At 54.4% G+C, this 4,492-nt stretch overlaps 1 long non-coding RNA gene across 1 annotated transcript; it reads left to right on the top strand.

Moving 5' to 3' along the window:
- The first annotated feature begins 1,118 nt into the window (after window positions 1-1,118).
- Window positions 1,119-2,116, top strand: LOC109765165 (uncharacterized). The gene is made up of 2 exons (XR_012183618.1): window positions 1,119-1,559; window positions 1,640-2,116. It is a non-coding gene; the product is annotated as an uncharacterized lncRNA (long non-coding RNA).
- The last annotated feature ends 2,376 nt before the right edge of the window (window positions 2,117-4,492 follow it).

Genomic DNA, 4,492 nt, shown 5'->3' with positions numbered 1-4,492 from the left:
GTATTATTTGTACTACCTCGATAGTTAACGAATATACAGGAAGTTTTGTTAAAAAAATGGAAAAGTACTAAATTCAACCAACTTATTTCTCTCTCACGTAAACCTCTTCTTCCGCGCGACGCGTGTCCACTACCAGGCCCACACAACGCTTCCCCATCGGTGGTGTTATCCTTCCGCGAGGTCTGGCTCTGTCCACACGTTTCTCACCCATCCACTAGTCTTCTTCTCCCCCACGTGATCCCCTTTTGCGCCCCCTCCATGATTTCTCACCCACCGGACCACCGCTGCATGATGGTGCAGCCGCAGCCACCGCACACCACGTACCTCTCCCAACCATCATGCAGCAACCTCCACGGCCGGAATACTAGACATCGGAGCCTCCTCTCTCCCACGCATATCCTAGGCGGTCAACGCGAGCTCGCCACGCACCCTCGTCCTCGACGGTCGCAGGCGTTGCAACGTAGCAACTCATCCCCAGAAGCCGTGCTGCGATGCAACCTTGGCGTCGGCCACTGGAGTTGCAAGTCGTGGGCGGCGGAGCTTCAATGGAGCGCTCGCCGGCGCTCTCAACGCAACGCTCATCAGCGGCTGCAGTGAAGTTCAGGCGGAGTTGCAAAGCAGCTTCGACGGAGCCATCGCCCGTCGGAGCTCTGCCAGGGCTGCAATTAAGATCGACCGGAGATGCAAAGCAGCTTCGCCGGAGCCGTCGGAGCTCTGCCGGAGCTGCAATGAAGCTCGGCCGGAGTTGCAATGGAGCTTCGCCGGAGCGTCGGAGCTCTGCCAGGGCTGCAATGAAGCTCGACCGGAGTTGCAATGGAGCTTCGCCGGAGTGTCGGTGCTGCGTTGGAGCTCCGCCGAAGTTGCAGTAGAGCTTCGTCGGAGCGTCGATGCCGCGTTGGAGCTCCGCCGGGGCTGCAATGGAGCCGGCCGGAATTGCAGTGGAGCTCGTCGGACGGCGTCGGTGATGGTTGGAGCACCGCACAGTGCTGCAATGCCACATCGTTGAAGTTGTCGTGATGTACTGCTGCCGTGGCGTTGTTGTGGTCAAACGGCCTAGCACGCTGATCGGACGGCTGAACAGGCGGATGCTGATTTGTAGTAACGCCCTAAAAAAATGCTCTACGAGCGAGGCATGAGAATAGGAAGATTTGGCCTCCAGCAGTACCCGATTCGGCAGAGCCAAACACAACCTACAAGCCGAAACCGCCACACCTCACCCATATCAAACTCCAACGATCTCCTCGTAGCATCTCAAACAAAAAACAATCTCCTCCTCGGACCTGCTATGGCGTCCGTCGCATTAAAGCTCTCACGGTTCGCTGGGACGGCCGCCAATTCCGGCCGCTTCTCTCTTCGCTTACCCAGCCGCGATCTCACTGGAGATATCACCATTACCGCCCGGTCGCGACCGTCACTTAGATCCACAAACTCCGCCGCCGCCTCAACCAGCCCCTCGGACTTCTTCCTCCGGCGCACCATCGCTACGCTCCCCTCCGGTGAGGAATCCCCTTTGACTGTCGGCGCCGCAGCAGATGACCTCGAGGATGAGTTCCGCCCTGGTAATCAATCAATCTCGGTATTCTTTACACATCTTGGGTGGCAGCACAAATTACAGTTTTCGTTTCTGTGATGACGCAAGACCCGGACACCGTTCCCTACTTCGACGAGAAGGACCTCGTCTCGGATGAAACCCTGTGGGCTCTGTACGAGCGGTGGTGCCGCTTCCATAGAATGGCGCGCGACCACGACGAGATGACTCGGCGATTTGGTCGTTTCAAGTTCAAGGCGCGGCATGTCTACGAATTCAACAAATCCGGTAGGAGCTACACCAAGGGGCTCACCCAGTTCTCCGATTTGGAGCCAGGGGAGTTCTTCGCCCCTCGTCGCTGTCCCAGGACTCACAGAACTGGTACTCGTTTCTTCACCAACGACAGAGATGAGATCACGGCGATCTGTACTGACGGGTGTCTCGAAACATACGAGGGCCCCGTTTGGATAATCCGTAATGTTAAGCAAACCTAAAGAAACGGTTGTACACGCTAGCAGTAAATACGATTGCTATTGTAATCTGCCTGCCATTTGGATGCAAAGGAAATGTATGCTTGCTAGATGGTAATCAATGTGTTGAACCCCGAGCTGAACACAAAATGCGAAATAAATCTGCTAAGAACCGTAACAAATCTGCCGGAGGCGCCTCCCTTTGGCAAGGTAGCCATCAGCTATGGCGACAACGAGGAAGATACCGCTTCCAAACTCCAGGTCGCCCGTATAGCCCTAGCTGTTGTCGGCCTTCCCCACCGTTTACCCAACATTGGTGGAGGTTGCCGTTGACAAAGGCAAAGCCCTCGTGGCCATTGAGGATGGTGCTGATGGGGCATTCCCGTCATGCTTCGTTTTGGGTCTTGGTGCTCCAGATCTAGTCGTGTGATGATGCAATGGATTCTGGGGTCATCGACAGAGATGGGATGTGTGGTCATGCTTCTGGTCGTTTCCCGGTGTGCTCGCGTCCTTTTCTAGTCATCCCACCATATCCCTTCCCATCTCGGCCTTCTCTGCCCGATCCAACGTGGTTCCTTCAGATTTAGTGGTCCCGTCTCCTGTCAGCTCATCTATGTCCATCATTTGGCCTTTGTCGTTGGTTGTGGCTGGCTTGTTGGTCGTTGGAGTCTAGATGTCTTTTGCTTGTGACGGTGTGGTCGTGTACGGGGGTTCTGCCTCTTCTTCGTCCCCGATGGTTCTGCCCCTTGTTGCTAGTTGTGGTTGGCGTCGTCTTTGCTACTTGTGCGTGCCTCCTACTTCCCATGGTTCATGTTTTCCCGTCCCATGAACCTCCTCCTATTGTGTGGGTGGTGGCTGGTATGGCGACGTTAGGCTTGTGGTCTTGTGGCTCATTGACGTCGTGCCTACGCGTATGCAAGTGGTGTTCACTCAATACTAGTGGTGGAATCGTTCCTATGTTGCTTGTGTTTCGTCGTAGTCAGGTTTGGGTCGTGTGCTTGCCGGTTGTTGTATGTATTCTTATAGTGGATGTTTTCCTGCTTTTTTGCCATGTGTCCCGCTCTTGGTCTAGTCTAGGTTGGGTTACGTGGTCTTCTGGTCGCGAATCGTTGATTTTTTGGTTGGTGATCCATATAGTCAGTTTGTTCTATAGTTTGGATCATGCCTATGTTGGAGTGCATGGTCCTTTCTTTATTTGGGGTTGTATCATCTTCTTTCATAATTAATCACATGTAGTTCTTTACATGGTTCGAAAAATAGTTACGACCCCATGCGACTATTTTAATTTTTTTATCATAATCGGGATCCTTCCAAACCGTTTGATTTTCATTTGGTGATGTATTTTACACTCGTTTGAGGTATCACGTGAATGAGTGTGGATTCACGGAATTGTAAACCACATACATCAATTATGCGGTGTTCGTTGTATGCAAACTTGTTGCATAAATCGCAATATCACTAAACATGTTGCCCCCAAGAAATTATCCTCATAAATTACACTATCGGATTGCGGGTTCCGGCAAAACCCTCGAGGTTCGAACACTGGGGTGCGTACGAAGATCTCCCCCCCTCTAGCTCATGCACTCACCGCGATCTCAAAGCTCAGCGCGTCGAACTTGCAGAACAAGGGACACAGGGTTTATACTGGTTCGGGCCACCGATGTGGTGTAATACCCTACTCCAGTGTGGTGTGGTGGATTGCCTCTTGGGCTAAGGATGAACAGGTACAAGGGAAGAACAGCCTTCTGAGGAGAGGTGTCCTTGAGCTCGGTGAGCTTGTGTGGTTGAGGATGATCTGAATGGCCCAAGATCAGTTGCCTCCTACTGTGGTGGCTAGTCCTATTTATAGAGGCCCTGGTCCTCTTCCCAAATGTACGCGGGAAGGGATCCAACAACGGCCAAATTTGAAAGGAGACAACTAGTACAAGTTATCCTGACTAAAGGTGGTCTTCGCCTACCAAAGGCTCTGGTGGTGACGCCGTCTTGGGCTCCACGGTGACCTTCGTCCTGCTGCTCTTGGTCTTGTTGCACCGATATGGAAACCTTTGCCTGATGCCTCGGGACTCCTCGCCTGCGCTTGCCTCTTTAACACCAAAGAGGAGACGAGTACGCTGCATGCTCTGGCGCCCGCCTGGCCTTGGTCGTCATGGCTTGCGTCACAGGAACCTCGCGAGGTGCCCCTTGCCTTGATCTCTCCGCTCCTCGCGAGCCAACCTAGTGAGGCCGCCCCCGAGGAGGTCTTGTGTCGTCCGCCTCGCGAGGCTTGGCCCCTCGCGAGGATCTTGAGTGTTCGCTGATGAAGATGGGCCGTACAGGGCCGCTGGAGAAGCCACGGCGTGGGCCGCAGGCAGGCAAGTCTGGGGACCCCCGTTCCCAGGACGCCGACAGTAGCCCCCGGGCCCAAGGCGCGCTCGGGCTTGGCTTCGAGGCGAAGCCAAGGGGCAAGCGCGGAGCGCCGCGGGCCCCAACAGCCTGCGGCCTCAGTTAACGCGTG

This window comes from Aegilops tauschii, chromosome 5 (assembly GCF_002575655.3).
Source record: "Aegilops tauschii subsp. strangulata cultivar AL8/78 chromosome 5, Aet v6.0, whole genome shotgun sequence".
NCBI lineage: Eukaryota > Viridiplantae > Streptophyta > Magnoliopsida > Poales > Poaceae > Aegilops > Aegilops tauschii.
This window is presented reverse-complemented; position numbering and strand designations above follow the sequence as displayed.